Below are 21,182 nucleotides of genomic sequence, written 5' to 3' on the forward strand. Positions count from 1 at the left end.
ATATATATATTTATATTTTTATATATATATATATATATATATATATATATATATATATATATATCTCAGCGCGCTTGCTTATTAATCTCAGTATTCAGCTTGAGGAAGGCAAGAGTAGTGATTTTATTTAGCTATCACAATGTCGCCATGACGCGTTTCGGCTGGTAGAGATGGGCTTGATCACATGACAGAGCATGGGCGGCAGTACCTCCTTTTAAAGTGCAATGTACAGCAGCTATAGAAATAGAAAACATACTATACATTATATAACTTACACATCAATTACAGCATAAATGCTAAAATCAAGTTGAAAAATTAGCGTATTCTATCGCCATATGCAATAACATCCAGCAAATAGATTACTGTAAAATACAGTGAAATACATAAAAACTACCCAATAAATATTTATATGAATAAAATCCTATATGATATTTTAAGCAATATTATTGGGTGTGGGGATATAATACAGTCTAAATTTCACTCAACCCCTTCATCATGTGTGTATTGCTGTTATCCCGGTTGATGCATAAACTTTCCTGCTGCTGTAAAAATAAAGTGACTGAGGGCCAGATGTAGGAGCCCAAATACCGGTCGGTAACGGCCAATTTCGGGCGTTACCGACCGGTATTTAGGATTTGGCATGTAGGGGGCATCTCATTTACAGAATCGGTAAATTTACCGATTCGGTAAATATACAGAATCGGTAAAATACCGAATCGGTAAATTTACCGATTCTGTAAATGAGATGTAGGTGGCACTTCAAAGAGTGCCACAGGCCCTTAAGAGTCGGTATTTTACCTCCCAATCCTATTGGGTGGTAAAATACCGAATACAGGTGTGCATGCACACCTGTGCAATGTGACACACAGACATGCCCTTAGGGCATGTATGTGTGCCACATGTTACACGTGCCTGTATTTGGGGTGCTAGAGGGTGTCAAAGTGACACCCCCTGCACCCTTGCAGGATTCGGTATTTACCGATTCTGTAAATACCGAATCGGTATTTCCCATTGATTCCTATGGGCTTCAAGGCCCATAGGAATCAATGGGAAATACCGATTCGGTATTTACAGAATCAGTAAATACCGACTCTTACAGAATCGGTAATTTGAAAATTAAAATTACCTACATCTGCCTCCTTCCTATTTACCGACTCTTAAATACCGATTCGTTATGAGTCGGTATTTAAGAGTCGGTAAATCGGAATTACCTACATCTGGCCCTATGTGCTTAAACAGGTTACTCCCTTTATCCTAAAAAAACGAGACCCCTGTATATGAATATTCTGTCCAAACGTGCAAAAAAGTGCACAAATATTTCTTATGGGCAAAGAGAGTGCGAGCAGCATAACATCTGACCAGTATTCTAGGTATGGACAATGCCAATTACCATAAAGTGCCTAAGTGCAACTTACATCATGGTCAGTATATGAGAGATAGGAGTACAAAAAAAGGTAGTCAATTAAAGAAAAGATCAATACAGGCTTATTCCCACAAAATTATATATACAATGTTAAATTGTTATAAAATCATTCCAACCTAAAATCTCAATGAATTAACTAAAATCCTCCTATTGTGCAGTATTTCTCAACAAAGTTTGTTTATAAAATATATACCAGTTATTAGATACCTCTATTCAGGTGTCAAAGATTTAAGGGGCACAGATCTTATCTCAGTAATACCCCTATTTGATGAGACAGTTCTGCAGCCCACAATCCAACAATGTGACATAAATACCTAATTATTTGAATACATACTAAATAAATAAGTAGATAAATAAATAAATACGCAGATGGATATTATATTTAAATGCAGAATAAATAACATGGACATGGTTGTAAACAGTTTCTGATCGTATCAATCATAGATATGTATGCAAATCTTCACAAGTATTAACACGTTTACTGCGGCCGCGATTTTACGGAAGTGCGGCACTTCCGCAAAACTGGCGGAGCCGCGTCGGCCATTGGCTGACGGCAGCAGTGGGAAGGTAGTACTGCCGACGGCAGCATGGAAGGGGTTAAGGCCTCGGGTTGTTTGGTATCTAGTTCTAATATATACCTAGTCTCCAAATGCCACAGTCTAGCTTCTCTATTGCCACCCCTTTTGTTAAAAGGCACTGTGTCTAACACATAATATTTAAAATGTTTGAGACTGCTCTGATGTTGTTCCTTAAAATGGCTTGCCACAAGATGACTGGGGTCTTTATTTACAATAGCACGGGTGTGTTGCAAAATTATTTTATGCACTGGTAGTTTAGTGCTACCTATATATGTGAGAGTGCAACTACATATATGTGCATAGACTGCATATTATGTTTTGCATGACAGATATTTGGATATGGTGTGTTGCTTGGAACTAAAAGCCGTTTGATAATTTTTAGTATTCACACCAAATTGGCATGCCATGCAATTGGAATACTTATAGAAACCTGTCCTAGGGGTCAGCCATGTGTTGGATTCCACATCTTCTGGGTTGTTTTTCATATGTGCATTGCCCATTGATGTTGTTTTTCTAAACGTTATAGATGTTTTTTTTAGGTAAGGCTCCACCTATGACAGGGTCTCCCGTAAGTATGGGCCAATTGCGTCTTATTATTGCCCTGATCTGTCATTTCTGTCTACTGTACCCCGGTATCAGTCTTGTTGGATCCCTCGGGTGGCACCCATCGTTGTGTTTAACTTGGATTTATGTTGCAATAAATAGTGCCTTGCTCGCGATCTAGATTTGGATATTGCTGCTTCTATAGTGCGGTTTTTGTACCCACGTTGTAAAAATCTATTTTTACATTGCTCTTGTTTTTCCCGCATATCATGCTCCTCACTACAAAGTCTCTTAATTCTTTTTTTTTTTTTTTTTTTGTCCTCATTAGCCATTAAATCCATCCAACTGCACTCCCAGCTGCACAGACTCGAGGAGAGACCCCTTTATTACAACAGGAAGCCCAATAATAAGCTCCAAGTGCTCAAAGAGTCGGTCCCAGCGTCGCCAGCAGAGCTTGGACGAGCATTCTCCCTTCAGACCAGTTCGGCCAGTTGTCCAATATCTGTTTCGGTGGCACCCTTTGGACAGAGAGATCTTAGGCCTAATCATCGGACCCGGGAAAAAAAAACCACAAAAAAAAAAAAAAACCCCGGGTTGACTAACTGTCCCTTCTCCAATTGATCAAAAGGTCCCAAAATCTCAGAGATCGAGGACTACATGTTCTTGATAAATCCTGCTTTGACATTGCATATAATGAGGACAACCATTTTGCATGTGTTGGAGAGTTTATGTTGACCCAGTTCTTGCAGATTTCTCTTCTTGCCAATAGAATGGCATAAAACAGAAGTTCTCTCTCTAGTCCCTTAATACCATCATTTATTCCAAAGATAATTAAAAGCCACGAACATGGGATAGGTAAACCAAGAATGGATTCGAGTGTTGTTCTCACTTCGTTCCAGAAAGTAGCAATGTTCGGGCACTCACAAAACATATGGAGATCTGAGGCAGCTGGAAGAGAGCATTTGCAACAACACTTCCCGGGTTGAAATTTCGACAGGCGTTTAGGAGAGTAATACGCTCTGTGGAGTGTGTAGAGATGGTTGCGCCTCAACCATGCTGGCTTAATAATTTTATAGAGAAGGGTGAAAGATTCCTCCCATATGTCCTCCATATGTGGTTCTCCCTCCACACCCCAGAGTTTTTCCGGGAGGTTGGAGTCTCTCTCTCCATGCTCTATGATATGCCAATAGAAAAGTGCTACTTCCTTTCTCCCGGGGAGTCTTCCGACTAGGATATTTTCTAACACACTCTCTTCTCCCATCATTGCTTTCTTCTTAGTTTGAATCCGGAGCCAGCTACTTAATTGCAGGTATACTAACCAAGAAGATGGTGATGTTACCTTGGAGTTGAAAATATCCCAGTTTATGATTGATCTTTCCACCAGAAGATCGCCCCACTGTGTGATACCTGCGTCTAGCAAGACTCTTTTGACTGTGTTGGTGTCTTGTGGTGTTAATCCCGGTAAGTCCCAAATCGGGGCATGTGTAGATAAGTAACCTATGCCGGTTTTAAACTTTATTTGGGACCATTCTTTTAAGATACTCAATAATGTCTTTAGTCTAACTTTAAAAAAAAACTTTTGGTGACCAAACTTGAAGAGAAATCCGTTCACTGAAAGGCCCGAACCCATTAGCATAGCCCTACACATATGCCCATTTGCATTTTCCCAGGGGGTCTTAAGTAACATCCGGGAATGGGTCAGATGGAATGCCCAGGCATAATATTCCAAATCTGGCAGTGCAAGCCCCCCTTTTTCTCTTCTCCTTCTCAATTTTTTCCAGGCTAATCTACTGGATTTATACGCCCAAACAAATGAGTTAATATTTTGCTGACATTTTGCAAGCTGTTTGGTGTCGAAAACTAACGGGATGGAGTTGAAAATAAAAGTAAATTTCGGGAGGATACTCATTTTTATCAAACTGGTTCTTCCGTAGATGGTGAGCGGGAGAAACGACCAAGCTTTCATCAAAATTTGAGATTCTCGGGAGATATGGGCTAAGTTATTTTGAGCCAGGTTTTCTAGATCTTTAGTAATAGTAATTCCCAGGTACCTCAATGAATTTTTTACCAGGAGCTGGAGATTATGGATGTTCCACACCATGATTTCGTTTTTTTCTGCGTTGATTTCATATCCCGTAAATTTTCCAAAATCCTCCGCTTTCTTTATAATAATTGGGAATGCCAACACAGGGTCTGTTGTGTATATAATTATATCATCGGCATAGAGACCAATCTTCTTTTCCCATCCCGAAAAATTAAAGTGTGGAATATTAGTATCTTCCCTTATAGATTCTGCAAACGGTTCTACGTATAAATTAAAGAGAAGGGGGGATAAGGGACAACCCTGTCTTGTTCCTCGACTATTTTTAAAGGGAGATGTTCGCGTGCCATTTATTAATATGGATGCTCTAGCGTTGCTATATAGTAAGCCTATGGCTCGACAAAATTTGGGGCCCAGATGGTATTTTTCCATTATTAAATTTAAGTATTCCCAGTTTACCCTATCAAACGCTTTTGTTGCGTCAAGGGTCATGATGGCCAGGGGTAGTCCAAAGGTTGAAGCAATATCCGCAGCTCCCACCAAATCATAGGTTAGGTCAGCCAGTTGTCTATCTCTAATAAACCTCTTTTGGTCAGGGTGGATAATCGACCCAATCTCACTTCCCAATCTCGCAGCCAAAATTGAAGTAAAGATTTTATAATCGTTGTTGAGAAGCGAGATTGGGCGATATGACCCACACTCGGCTGGGTCCTTGCCTGTTTTTACTATTAAGGCTATATTGGCTTCGCCCCAAGAGGTTGGTGGTGTCTCCCCTCTAATCATTATATTATTAAAAAGATTTGTAAGGAATGGGGTAAGAATAGAATTGAGTACCCTGTATAATTCTCCGGGGAGACCGTTTGGACCCGCGGCTTTGCCCTGTGCTAATTGTTTAATGGTGTTGGAAACTTCCAACTCAGTTATAGCTTTATCTATATTTTCAGTTTGTTGACTTTCCAGCTCTGGGAGGGTTATATTGTTCAGCCATTCATTCCTTTCGTTTAGATTTAGATTTACATTGAGTTCCTCGGTGTAGATATTCTGGAAGAACTCATTAAAGGCTTCCCCGATAGCTGTATCTGTTGTCCTAGTATTGGCTTCCCCAGTTACCCTTATTTCCTTTATAAAGTTTCTGGATTGATCAGCTTTAATTTTCCAAGCCAGCAGTTTGCCAGCAGATTCACCATATTCGAAATGGGCAAGTTTGCTTGCCTGCCATCTTTTACTTATCCTATCCTGTAATAGTGTGTCTAGCTTGGCCTTTAATTCTTTTTTCTCCTCTTGATTGTCAGAGGGGAGCTGGTCTAGCGATTCTAGCTGAGTCAATTCCAACTCTATCTGTCGAATTGCCTCTTCATATTTCTTTCTCCTGAATGAGGCCCTACCTGTAATACATCCCCTGATGAAGGCCTTCCAAGCCTCCCATACTATGACTAGAGAGGCAGAGCCTAAGTTTTGTTCTAAAAAGGAGACAGTTTCCTGCATCAGATAGTCTTTCTCTTCATCCTCCAATAGAATTGTTCGGTCGAAAGACCAGGATGAGTGAGTGGGTTTCTGCTCCAATTTTATCGAAAAAAAAAATTGCGGAGTGGTCTGACAGGTGTAGATGCAGATAAGTTATGGATTTAACCTGATCCTTAATTGAAAAACTAAATAAAGCATAATCTATGCGAGATTTATGACCATATTTATCATTGTGGTATGAGACTGCCATAGCGTTCCCAGCTCTTTGTCTCCATAGGTCAATTAAGCCGAGATTCGACATACTTCTGAGCAGTGTATCCCTCATATTGCTATGTACTACGGCCCTGGAAGTAGCAGATTTGTCTAATTTTGGGTCTAAGACAAGGTTGAAGTCTCCGACCCATATAATAGGATCAGAGCAAGAGATCAGCTGATTTTGCATAATATTTAAATAAGAAGGGTCGTCCTGGTTAGGTCCATAATAACTAATGATGTTGACAGCCTTTGAATTTAATTGAGCATTAACTAACAGCCATCTACTGCTGGCGTCAGTTTTCCAACTCATTATCTGGACTTTTGCTGATTTTTTAAAAATGATAGCATTGCCACGAATGCTAGCATTATGATCCGTAGTTATAAATTTATCGACCCATTTATGCTTTTTGAGTATGTCCGTGATCTCCTGTCTATTCAGATGTGTTTCCTGGATCGCAATGATCTGCGCGGGTGAGTCTCGTAAAAATTGTAGGATTCTATTTCTTCTAGCCCTAACGCGCAGACCATTTACTTTCCAGGATAGAAATTTAATGTCTGACATTAGCTTTAAAGCTCTTTAACACTGTTTCTGATCCCTCAACTCTGTAAAATTTATTTGAAGGCGACTTGTCCTTAGCTATGTCTCTTTCTGTTTTAGCTAAGTGGTCACTTGGAGATACAATTGGATCCATATTATTCGTTATTATGAAACTCGGTTTATGAGGACTTTTATGTTTTGCCTTTCCCTCTCCCTCCCTCCCTCCCTAGAAACCCCCCCCCACTTTACTCTGGCATGATGAATTGCCAGCTTGTCGTCCCTGACATGCTCCCGTTCTATGCCCTAGTGTCTGTAATATCAACCATTTTGCCGGTCGCTATACTTGAAATGTAATCAGTGGTGATCCATAGAGGAAAAATTATAGGTCCCTTATCTAATAGGTGTTCTATTAAGTATTATTTCAGTGAATACTACTCTGATATCTAAGGATAAGTTTGGGGAGTAGTGTGGGAATAAAGAATAAAGGTTTCCTTTTTTTATAATGTATCACCTGATGGTGTCTTACTTACAAAATTATGTGTCCTTACCCAAACGTAATAATGTCGTGTGTTGTTTTTTTTTTTTTTTTTCCTCTTTCCCTTTTTTTGTTGTTTTTTTTAAATTTTTTTAACCTTTGTATTCTTTATGTAATTTTTATTTATTTATTTATTTATTTAATTTTTTTTTCCTTTTTTTTTCCCTTCCTTTTTCCTTCCTTTCCTCCTTCTCTTTGCTTCCCTTTTTGCCTTTGTTTATTTCCCACATTCCCCCCCCTTTTTTTTTTTATCTAGCTTTTCCTTTTAACTCATTTACAGAAAGCAAGAGAAAATAACAGAAATTTCATCCACTACCCGGAGGATTTGCATGTACATTAATGGTGGCGAGTAGCTCATCTGCTTCCAAGGGGGACTTAACATAGTACATTTTATTGTTGTACATTATCCTTAGAAAGGCAGGAAATCTCAACTGTACAGTGGCTCCCAGGCTCCTGAACTTCTCCATTCTTTGACCTAACTCCCACTGCCTGTCCAATGTTGTTCTAGAGAGGTCGGATCTCACTTCAAAAGAAAATTCAGAGGCTTTCAATGTCTTAACTTTCAGGGCTGCGGTCAAGATCTTCTCTTTCAGGGAGTATGTTAAGAAGTTCACTAGGATCTTCCTTGGTTTATCCCTGCCCTGTTTGAGACGGAACGGATCCCGATGTACCCTCTGGATATCTGTTTCTATCTCAGCCAAAGTTTCATCCAGGTTTGGAGAATCTTTTAATAAGGTTACAGCAATTTTTTTTAAATCACCTCCTTCTTTTCCCTCCGGTATTTTTAAAAGTCTCAAGTTGTTCCTTCTAGAAAAGTTTTCGAGAGACTTGACCCTCTCTTTGACTGAATTGCCTTCTCGTCGTAGTGTCTGAATCCTTGCCTCAGCAGACTCCAATTTAGCCTTAAGCTCTTCAACACAATCTTCTAGTCCTCCAGTTCTTAGTGAGAGACCATCTACCTTAGATTCTAAGTTTTCACACATTGTGCGAATCTCTGATTGAGTGTGTCTAGACTCCTCAAAACACCTCTTTGACTCCTCAAACCCGCTTCTAATCTCTTCTCTCATGCTAAGAAGTATGGTTTGAATAGTATCATCGCTGCCATTATCTTTACGGCCTCCAGTGTCTTGATCTAGGTCGCTCTTACTTGCAGATCCTATGGCCAGGGCTTGCTGGTCTTGTGGGGTGGTCCCCTTAGCGGTTCGCTCAGCTAGGTCCTCCATCCCTATACCGCTGAGTGAGTCTCTTGCCCCTACTATTGCTGCCGCCCTTTCTTCCAGATTACCAAAAGTACCGGAGACAGATAAGGAAGATGTAGAAGTGGTTAGAGCATCAATATCTTCTAGTGTTACGGGTGCAGTTTGAATACAAAAAGATTTTTGGGGTTCCTGGTTTAAGTTTAATACCTGGGGGAGGACCTTAAAGTAAGATTTCAACGAGGGTGTAACTCGGGAGGTTGAACTATCTTTTGTTTTAGTGCCCCCCTTACTCGCGCTGGCCTTATGGGGTAGGTCCTTCGGAGCGGTGTACCGTAGCTGTCGTTCCTTACCCCTTTTTGAGACCCTTAAAACTGGAGATTGTAATGTTTCAGCTCCTGCCTCATCCTCAAATTCCGGCTCGGATTCTATGAAAGACTGCACTCCTGAACTTCTTTCTGCCGCTTGTTTTTGACCTGTGTCGTTGGGACCCGTTGGAGGGGCAACTTCTTTGTCCTTATTGCTGCCCTTTCCCTTTCCCTTGGCCTTCCGTTTCCCCAGGGTTCTAACAGTAGTTAGATATACAATCTCACTCGATGTCTGGGAAGAGGTTTGTAGCTGTGCGTTAAACCTAAAGACTCTGGGTACAGGGTCTGATTTTTGTGAAGAATGACAGTCTAGTATATCTGTAAGGTCCCGGTTTTCAGCAGTCTGCACCTCCCCTCCTGAAGGGCTCGACACCCTCCCTCTCTGCTGGCCCCCCTTACCGCGCCAAGTAGTTGTTGCCACTCTTCTTGCAGAGGTGCTGTATACCGTGCTGTATACCGTGGCTTTTCTACTTCTTCGAAGCTCCACAGCTGCGTCCCCCCAGCGGTAAGGTACAGGGAGGAAGATCTGTCCCCTACACATTAGTAGCACTATCCACCTTTATTTTTAAACAGCACTGTTACTTCTGAGGCTATTCTTTATGTTAACAATCTTTCGAGCCTTTTCCAGACTTTTATCCTGAGAGGATTAGGGTCAGTGTGCTGCTCCCCCCCGGGTGTATAGTGATCTATGTCATAAATATCTTAACTATGTCTTATATAAGACCTAAGTGGACCAGAGCCCGGGCCCGAGTCTGTTCCAATCTAATCGCCTCAATCGCCTCAGTTGCTCAAGACACCCCACTGAGCGAAGTCTTAATGCTGAAATGCCGCTTTTTTTACTATGCTTTTATTATTGTTTTGCTGCTTAAGGATGTCGGCGGTAATTAACCTGTTTTCATGTTCTACCAGGGTTTAGAGAGCTTTTTTCGGGGGTTTCAAGGGCTCTGTTTCGAAAAATATTCTTCTGGACGACACAAGTACTGCAGCACACAGCCTCCCCCCCGTTCGCTCACATCGCTCTCCTCCCCGCTCCTCCGGAGGCAGAACCTGAAACCACACGGCTTGCTCGTTTGTTTGTCGTCTCACCTGAGATCTCTTCAAACGATACAACCGGACGCCGCCATACCTCCGAGCTCAAGGAGAGACCCACACCGCCTCTCTGAGCGGTTTGGCTCGTCAACACAACACACCGCGGGGTAACTCCGCCCGCTCTCCTGCTCGCCGTCTCCTCACGCACTCCTCGCCTCCCTCTGGGTCCTGCGCCTGGGCTGATCGGCGCATACACCTCCTCCGCCTCTGGTAACCTCGTCTCCTCTCTTCTTTCCTTCGGTTCTTTCCTCGCTTTCTCTGGGCCACCGTTCAGCACCGCCACTCACACGGGCTTAGGGTAGCGACTCAGTTATCTGTGGGGCATGCCGCAGGAGCTTCGTCAGGACGAGCGCACCGCCCTAGCTAGCGGCCGCCATGTTTTCTTCGGTGCAACCAAAGTCTCTTAATTCTTAACATCTCCCCATAGGGGATGCTGTTAATTAAGTGAGGAGGGTGGGCACTTGTTGCATGTAATATCAAATTGCCCGCTGTGGGTTTTCTGAACAGGGTTGTTGCCAGACCATTGTGGGAGATGTAAACCTTGGTATCTAAAAATGTGATAGTCTCACAGCTGATGTCACATGTAAACTTTAAATTCAGGTTGTTTTTCTTAATCTCTGAAACAAAATCCTGTGCACTCTGAATTGACCCATTCCAAACAACAAAGAGGTCATCGATAAATCGTAACCGTGCTACTATGTTGTTAGTGAAAGTGTGGGCATACCTTTTCATGAGGACCAGCTCCTCCCACTATCCCATAAAGAGACAGGCATAGCTTGGGGAGGAGCTGGCCCCCATTGCCACACCTTGATTTTTGTACAAAAATATATTGTTTTCCAGACAAAATGTCAATAAGTCTAATAACATCTGATTGTGTTTGGAAAATTTCATGAGTTGATTAGCCAAAAAGTACTCCACAGCTTTGACTCCATCCTGATTGCGTATGCAGGTATAGGATGTATGACATTACAACGCATGCTTTTACATCACATGCCTTTACAACGCTGTTTTTACAATGCATGCCTTTACAACGCATAGTGCTTTGGGGCGCTGGATAGTGAATAGTTTAATTTACTATTCCAACTCCAGTCCCCGTGGATAGTAGGGAAGGTGTTGGATAGTAAATTAAACCTTTTCCCTATCCTAGAGCGCCCCCCAGCGCAATGCGTTGTAATGGTTTGCGTTGTAAAAGTTGCGTCGTAAAGGCACTGCGTGGTAAAAGTTGCTTTGTAAAGGATGTTTCCCGCAGGTATATAGCGCCGTAACCCCTAGGGTATAAGGCAATAGTCCTCCTGCCAACTGATTTTTTCAATTTTGCGGATGAAGTCACTTGTGTCTTGCACATAGGATTTAAGAGATTTCACATGATGTTGTAAAAAAAGAGTCAATATACACAGATATATTTTCTAATGGGCCATCACAGGCAGAAATTATGGGCCTGCCTGGTGGTCTCGCCATTGATTTGTGTACCTTCGACACAAAATATAGTAGGGGGATGGTTGGATTCTCCTACTTTAAAAACTTGAATTCTTGTAAGTTCAGGAGGCCTGTGCTCTTCCATGCCAGCAATTTCCCGAAGAAATTCTCTTGTACTTGTTTAAATTTTTGCATGGAGCTTTTGCGGTAACAGCCCGTATCATTCAACTGTTTAACTGCCTCTTCGGAGTAATCTTCAAGTGTCCATAAAACCACATTTCCCCCTTTGTCTGCGTTTCTGACTACCACCTGTTTATTCTTATTTATTTTTTGCATCAATTGATGGTATTTGCGTTCTTCATGGTTGATTGGTGTATTGTTTTTGCTCGTCTCCATATAGAGTAATTTGATTTCCGCCACTACTTGTTCAATAAATAAATCTATGGCATCACAAGGCATAATGGGTGTGAATTTGGATTTTTCACTGAAAATGGTTTCTGGCTTGGCACATGTTTCAAATCCCAGTGATCCGCATTGCCAATTCCGGGTATTCGCCTGTGTCTGATTCACACTCATCAATTGCTTCACATTCCTGACCCAAATTGTATAAGTCTTTGAGAGATCTTAAATCAGCCCCATTCAGACTGCCCATCCCAGCCTTGCTGTTGAGTTGCTGTTTTGTTCTATTGTTTGTGGCATCTTAGGAGAGTTCAACCTCATTTGATGAAATTTGTGAAGTTTAAGTTTCCTAACAAACTTATAAAGGTCAGCTTGGGTGTTTGTATAGGCAAAATTGGTGGAGGGTTAGTATGACAGGCCACGTGAAATGATCTGTTGTTCAGAGGGATTAAGTTCCATACCAGTAAGATTGATAATGGTAGTGTTTTGGTCAACTGTCCTTTCAATTTCTGTAGCGCTTTGATTCTCTCGGGTGTAATGTTTTCCACCATTGTTACCGTCCTCTCACCGGTTTTGTACTTCCGCTGCTGCCACCTTTCTCTTGCTGCCCTCCTTCGTTGCCGCCTGTTCTTGGTCCTTCATTTTTTGGTGTTTTAGTAGCCCTGGGTCTAAGAGTATCCCTGCGACTCATTATGAGGCAGTCCAGTTCTTCACCCAAGGAAGGTTTTGTTGCCCCTAGGGCTGGTCTGCATCTCGTGTTTTCGATCTCAGTTTCGCTCTCAACAGCAGAACTTAAATCTGACGCCGAGGTTGATGATGCACCCCCCGTTCACCATTTCGTTCTTGCTGTGATCTGTTGCCTCTCATAGATTTATTTTGGTACACATTATATTTACGGGCAAAAGTAAATATCTGGCCATTGGTCTGATCATCGTTGTCTCTTTGAAACTTGTATATTTTTCTTTGTTTAATCTTTTCTTCTTCTTTATTAGGCCTGAATGTCATTTCTTCATGGTATTTTTTCTTTAACTGTGTATCGCTGTTTTGTTCTATTTCCTCACTGAGAACTTCAATTTTATGTTGTAGCTCCAACCTGTCCACCTCAGCATACTTCACCAGTATTTCCACCAATCTGTGGGATGAGTCCAGGATGCACTCTGCCCACTCAGCCATCATACGTGGGTTAGGACTATCATAGCTATGGGCTAGCATGATTCTGAGCCCCCTCGGGATTCTGCCTGCATCTAGATATTTCTGGAGGGACTTAGCCTCCCACCATTTGGCAGTTTCTTGTTTCATTAGTTTCTCGAGTGTACGGAAATTGTCCTTCAATCCCTTAACCGCCTTAGATGTTGCCGCGGCCCCTTGGTAATTGTTTTGCTGTTGTTGTGGAGGATTGTCTGTGAACATTTCCTCCGCCGCACTCTCCCGATCTCTTAGCGCTGCGGCGGACATGGTGAGTGCCAAATTGTGCACTGTAGTAAGTTGCTGAAACCTGCAGTCCCAAATGTTAATGTCCCTGAGACCGAAGTTTTAGCTGATACCTCCCCGCCTGTGCTGTGCTGTTGCACTTATGTGAAAAGAAATTACCTCGCTTCCAGGCGTCTGCGTCTGCCAAGGGCAACCTCTAACGCTATTCCTGAGTAGCTCAGCCGAGCCGCTACCGGTGTATCCGAGAGTCACACCCAAGCCGCAAGCACCTTCCCGCTGGTTGAATTCTTTTGTCTCAGTTGCACAAGCACAGGGGGCTCTGTGGATTCCTGACCCGGAAGTGAACAAACAGGCTTCCGATCCTCCTGCTGCCCAATGCCGCTCGTTGAGACTACTGGCACCATTTGCTGAGGGAATTTTCAAGACAGAGACCACCTGCCAACTTGTGGAGAGGGGTCTACTACACCGGAGGAGGTCAGTCCGGAAATAACATCAGCCCGCTTGCCTATTAATCTCCGTTTTCAGCTTGAAGAAGGCAAGAGTAGACCCAGATTCTTTCCAAGTGATTTTATTTTGCTATCGCCATGTCGCCATGACGCATTTCGGCCGGTAGAGATATAGATATATACATTCACTGAAAAAACCATAGGTTTCAGGCAGGTTATAGTAAGGAATTATCATTTAAAAAACCTTAGACATTCACTGAAAAAAACATAGGTTTCAGGGGTGTTATAGTTAGCTAGACATTTCACTCATACAAAACCATTAAAATTCCTCTGTTATAGTTAGTTGTACTAACTGTAACTCTCTTGCCTACAATCCACTGGTGATGATGTCACATATTATATCATTCATGACATGGTCAGTGACATCACTGATGACATCACTGATGACATCTCAACTGACATCACTGATTACATCATCCAGTGAATGTGGTTTGGTTTGTTATTTAAATATGTATTATATATATAGCAATCTCCATTTAAGAATCACTGGATATATACCTATCTTGATGGAGGATTTAGTAGCAGTGTGATTGAATGTTTACTTGACTAATTTATAGTGTCTCACTAAATATATTGGATACTGGCTAAACTGTGTGAATAACTGTATTACTTTGTCAGTTGTGGTGTAAACTGCTGAACCAGTTGATTACTAGCTACGTGAAAGTCTATATTCGTTTTTGCTTAGTTAACAGACTATTTGTATGGGAGAGTGAATGTGTGTGTGGTTCGGTGGGGGATCTGTGACTGCCCAAAGATATGTGAATAGTTAATTCAGTAAGTATATGACGTTAAGACTACATGTTATAATAGTTGTTTGGGTGAGTGAATATCTTTATGGGTGTGGTGATGAGCAAATATATAACTAAATGGTACATGCCCAACGAAGTAGAAAAATAAAAGGCAGTGTATATGACAGTTGTTGGATATCAATAAGTATACATAAGACTTATTGATTGCATGAGTGACTGTATAGATAACTGTATAATTGTAATAGTGATTTCATTACACACTAAGGGCCCAATGTAGGTAGGCAAATACCGGGCGGAAACGGCCGAAAATACCGATTTTCGGCCGTTTCCGACCGGTATTTGTATATTGAGATGTAGGGGCATGTCAAATTACAGAATCGGTAATTTTACCGATTCTGTAAAATACCGAATCGGTAAAATTACCGATTCTGTAAATTAACATGTAGGTAGCACTGTAATCAGTGCTACAAGGGTTTAAGAATTTGTTATTTACCACCAACTAGAAGTTCGTGGTAAATAATGAAAACCCTTCAAAAAGCATTTTTTTTGCTTTAAAAATGTGCCATGTTGCAGACATACATGCCCTAAGGGCATGTATGTCAGCAACATGTGCACCCATGCACAATTGAGGGGTGCAACAGGGTGTCAAAGTGACACCCTGTCCCCCTTGCAAATTCGGTAATTTTACCGAATCGGTATTTACCGATTCGGTAATTGGCATTGATTCCTATGGGCCTCAAGGCCCATAGGAATCAATGGCAATTACCGAATCGGTAAATACAGATTCGGTAATTACCGAATTTTACCGATTCGGTAATTTAAAAATAGAAATTACCTACATCTCATTTACCTACTCTTAAATACCGAATCTGTATGATTCGGTATTTAAGAGTAGGTAAATCGGGATTTCCTACATCGGGCCCTAAGTATGAGTTACTATCTATATGAATAAAAGAAGTGCTATTTGTATAAGTGTGTCGCTGAGTAAATGTAAATATGAAACTTTGTTTTCAAAAGTGAGTAGGATGACTGCATAACTGAATAGGATGTGTGCTGGTGTGTAATGTCAATATAGGTGTATAAGTATATTTGATAGTGTTTTATTGATCATTGACAACATGTATGAGTGAATCTATAGGTAATTGATTAGATGTGTGTGTAGATCTAGGAATAACTGAGTGGGGTTTTAGATACTTGTTTTGCTGTGTCAATGGATTCAAATATGGTACTCTGCATTTTACAGTGAGTGATGAAAGGTTATACTAGTGTATGATGAGGTGTATCAGATTGTCACGTAGATGATGTCATCAGTGATGTCATCAGTGATGTCACTGATCATGTCATGAATGATGTAATATGTGACATCATCACCAGTGGATTGCCGGCACGAGAGTTACAGTTGGTACAACTAACTATAACGGAGGAATTTCAATGGTTTTGTATGAGTGAAATGTCTGGCTAACTATAACACCCCTGAAACCTATAGTTTTTTCAGTGAATTTCAAAGGTTTTTTTAAATGATTATTCCTAATTGTAATGTTCATTAAGAATATCCGTTTTTTCTATCTTTTTTAATCATCATCCCATTCTCAACCTAGTAAAAACTGCAAATATTACCATTCTTCAATTGATTCCTTCCTCCAAGAAAATCGCTACAAACCAGAACCACAACTAATGTTAATAATATACAAACTAGGCATTCCTGTAGAAAAAAAACAAAAAAACCACCACTTCCCCATACTTTCAACAACAAAGCAAATCTACAATGCTACCTAAAAAAAGAAGCGGTAGATCCATTTACCACTAACAAATTAATATCAACATTTAACTAGTGTAAGGACGTCGACTATGTACTGCGTGAATTACATCCATCTGACACCCATTTTTAAAGACGAATATGTGATAGAAGTACTAATTATGCACTTTCAACACACAAAAAAATCACAACACCCAGCGCCACCACCACTACAACCACCCCTCTAGACCCCTCCCCCTCTACTACCTCAGAGACAGTACAAAACAGGACAACGGACCTTCCCAAAATAATATATCCCCTCAACAGCACACTAGCTCAATGTTCAGAGATGTGGCAACTAACTATGTATAAGGGAGGAAATACGCACATCAACAATAAATTACACCATGCCAAGAATACCGGTGAAATACTATACACAACTCACTGTACAAACCAAATACATTTCCGTGTGTAGATATACTATTGATAGGTGTAGTGTACTGCACAGTGGACACAACCATATTACCTCAGATTCTGGTGAATATCTCGGTCATGTAGCTGTGTTGTCTCACCCCCCTTGAAGCAGAAGCGGAGTAGGCTGGTCCAACGTACGCAACTCCAGAGTAAGAGTATAAATAATTAGGCTATGCCTTGGGCGTGGTTCATTTCTGCAAAGAGAAAGACTCTGCCACAGCGAATGTCCTCACTTTGCCACGTGGCTGCCGCCATGAACATGTGCCTCCTCGATACAGGCCCATTGCGAACTCCGTGCCACAGCACCGCAGACTTATGTCTGTATCAACTCCTGCCTTCGATCTACACTGCGGACAGCACGGTTCACAACTTGAATTCAGCTTTGGATATACACTATGGACAGCATTGAAGTTAGCCTTGATTTATGTAAGGCAGAGGCGATTGTACTCTATGTCCTCAGATTTGGTAAAATAAGTAACAAAAATTCTTCCTTGATTTCTGTGCTGACTACTGCCTTCGAACTACAGTGCGGACAGCAGGGTTCACAACTTGAATTCAGCTTTGGATCTACACTACAGACAGCATGAAATTCAGCCTCGATTTATTTAAGGCAGAGACAATTGTACTCTAAGTCCTCAGATTTTGTTAAAGGATGCGATAAAAACATTCCTCAATGTCTGTACTGACTACTGCCTTTGATGTACACTGTGGACAGCAGAATTTACAACTTGATATCAGTTTTGCATCTACACTACAGACAGCACTGAATTCAGTCTCAATGTATTTAAGGCAGAGACAATTGTACTCTATGTCCTCAGATTTTGTTAAAGGATGTGACAGAAAGCATTCCTCGATGTCTGTGTCGACTACTGCCTTCGATCTACACTGCGGACAGCAGGGTTCACAATTTGAATTGAGCTTTGGATCTACACTATGGACAGCATGAAATTCAGCCTTGCTTTCTTTAAGGCAGAGACAATTGTTCTATATATCTTCAGATTTTGTTAAAATAGTGACAAAAAGCATTCCTTGATGTCTGTGTCGACTACTGCCTTCGATCTACACTGAGGACAGCAGGGTTCACAACTTGAATTCAGCTTTGCAGCTACACTACGGAAAGTAGGGAATTCAGCCTTGATTTATTTAATGCACAGAGAATTGTACTGTATGTGTTCAGATTTTGTTAAAATAATTGACAATAATCATTTGTCGATATCTGTGATGACTACTGCCTTCGATCTACAGTGTGGGCAGTAGGGTTCACAACTTGAATTCAGCTTTGGATCTACACTACGGACAGCATGAAATGCAGCCTTGATTTATTTAAGGCAGAGATAATTGTACTCTATGTCCTCAGATTTTGTTTAAGGATACAACAAAAATAATTTCTTGATGTCTGTGCTGACTACTGCCTTCGATCTATAGTGAGGACAGCAGGGTTCACAACTTGAATTCAGCTTTGGATCTACACTATGGACGGCATTGAATTCAGCCTTGATTTATTTAAGGCAGAGACAATTGTACTCTTTATCCTCGGATTTTGTTAAAGGAGGAAACAAAAACATTCCTCAATGTCTGTACTGTGTACTGCATTCGATCTACATTGTGACGGCTCACTATTCATGTGGAATGGCAATTGCACATGACGCATTCCAGTAAGAAAGAGACATTACACCAGTGCAACCCACCCAAACCATGAATCATCGCAGGGTGCGCACACGCTGAGTTCTTTAGGTACAACTAACTCACTACACCACAAGTACCCTCCCATTGGCCTTATTAAGGCAGAATTCACTAGGCAAAAAACATTGCTCCCAGTGCAGTCTGCCTGGACCACGCATCATCGCAGGTTACGTACACGCTCAGTGCCAAAGGTACTACGAACTCAGTGCACCATGATTCATCGCTACGTGGCCGTATTCAGGCAGAATTCAACAGACAAAAGACATTGGTCCGAATGCGGCCCCCCTGGATGACACATTATCGCAGGGTATGTACAAGCAAAGCGCCAAAGATACTACTAACTCAGTGCACCATAAATCATCGCAAAGGAGAGTGAACAGTTTTATGTCAGCAATGAGGCATACTATCACTTTTAAATGGAATTCATCCAGAATTCAATCGACAAAAGCCAATACTCCAATTACTGTGCCTCCCCCCCGACCACGCATCATCGCCGGGTAAGTACACGCTAAGCGCCAAAGGTACTACTAATTCAGTGCACCAAAAATCATCGCCACGTGGCCTTACTAAGGCAGAATTCACAAGGCAAAAAACATTACTATCAGTATGGCCTGTCCCGGACCACGCATCATCGCAGGCTCCACAGAACCTTTTTGTTTCAGGTGCCACTAACTCAGTGCACCACTTATCATCGCTGGCTGCACACATGCTAAATCATCAATACTGTGCAGCTCTACTCAACCCCTCTTGTCTGTGGGCTCTTGCTAACCGCTGCCTCCTGCCTACCCTGCGGTCATCAGACCTCACAATTAAATAGACTGTTGATTCATTATTTGCAGAGTACAATACCAAACTAAGTATAACATCTATCAAACATATACAATATCCCTTTAGTATGCTTCCTTCGAAAACTTCTTTTATATCAGTTATAGATTTCGTTGAGTGATAAAATTCATGGTGAAAGTGCAAAGGCACACTCAATGGCAGTCTACACTGTGGACAGCAGAGGTCACAATTTGAACTATAATGTCCTTGAAACATACATATTTCGACAATGTATTCCATCTAATATTTCAATCATGATTACAGATGATGCAGTCCAGTAGGCAATAGACAATGCTTCCAGTGCAGACTGCTCCAACCACGCTTCATCGCTGAGTGCGCACACGCTGAGCACCAGACGTACCACTAACTCAGTGCACCATACATAATCGCCACGTGCCCTTATTAAGGCAAAATTCAGTAGTCAAAAGACATTCTTACCAGTGCGGTCTGCATGAACCACGCATCATTGCAGGCTCCACACAAACCGACCCTACTTTAGTGCACCACAACTCATGAACCCCTTTACGATAGAATCTTCTGTTTATTATTTCACATATAGTGCTCCTACTTTTATACAGCAGAAGTCATAAACCGTTTATGATTGAATATCTGTGTATGATATCATGATTACTATTCTACTTGTTGCCAACAGCAACGCATTAAAATGAAGTCAAGCACACGTGCCCGTACCCACTTCAACTATCTATCTGTGTCTGTGTATTTATTATGTTTGTAAAATGCTACTCCTCCGCCCTACCACATTATATTGTGCTGTAAACAGCGTATGCAACCATCTTACCTCTGCTAGTAACAAAAACTTCGATTATATAACTTTCTCTAGCTCATTCTACAAATACAAACGTACAAACTGGATCATTACAATACTGCAAACAAAGTGTATAGTAAATTTATAAGTGTGTGCTATTGCTCAATTTTTTTTAGCATATTTATATAGCGCAAAGTCGACCCATAACTATATCAGCAATTTACATGAGCACCGTATTTACAGTACATTTTCAGGCACGCGTAAATTACATCATTTCCCTACAATACCAGGATGTGGACGCGACTTTGAGCCCCAAACATTGATTTCCAGCACCAAGTTCGACAGTATACCAGAATGACCACATACATATATATATAAGTTGTCCTTCATGTGCCAAAACTGCAAACTAAAGCTTTCATAGCCCTGTATTACTACAGCTACAACACTCCACTGAATGTACAACAAACATTCATATTCGCAGAAATGCATCATGTCCACCATCTTTTATGTGTGCAACTATGGATGAATATAGGGTCAGTGATACCCCGTACCTTACATGTTAGCCATGTTATGGGGCCTTGCAGACATAATGACACATTTGCGGTTAAGACCCGGGTGACGACAGCACTACAACACGTACACCGAATCAGTTGATTTCTCATATAGCTCACGACGGAACCACGCCCATAGCTCCAGAGTCATCGTTCACAGCCTCGTGCAGCACTGGCATACGTCAGTCCAGCCCACTCCGCTCACGCTTCCAGGAAAACAGAACAACGCTACATGTCCCAGATTTCCATTGTAGTGATTTCTTAGTTCCAGGTCTAGTTGTCAGAACGTAATACACACACTCCCTCATGGCTGGTATACACCCACACCACACCCATCCACCACACGCGTCACAACACACGTGACCCTACCAATAAAAAAGACGGGGTGCACGTGCTTTACAACACTTTAGAGTTACTCCCATCGCAAGCGCTGTGATGGGCTGTCCTGGTGGTTTGGATGCATCATGTAGGCCCTAACTAGCGAACAGGGGGCCCACTACCATGTGCGTGCCAGTGTACTCTTTGTTCACTGAGTTAGTGGTACCGCAAGGACTGAGCGGGTGAGGAACCTGCGATGATGATAGGTGCACGAGTATATCCTTTGCCATAGTGATAAC

This window comes from Lissotriton helveticus, chromosome 7, assembly GCF_964261635.1.
Source record: "Lissotriton helveticus chromosome 7, aLisHel1.1, whole genome shotgun sequence".
Lineage (NCBI taxonomy): Eukaryota > Metazoa > Chordata > Amphibia > Caudata > Salamandridae > Lissotriton > Lissotriton helveticus.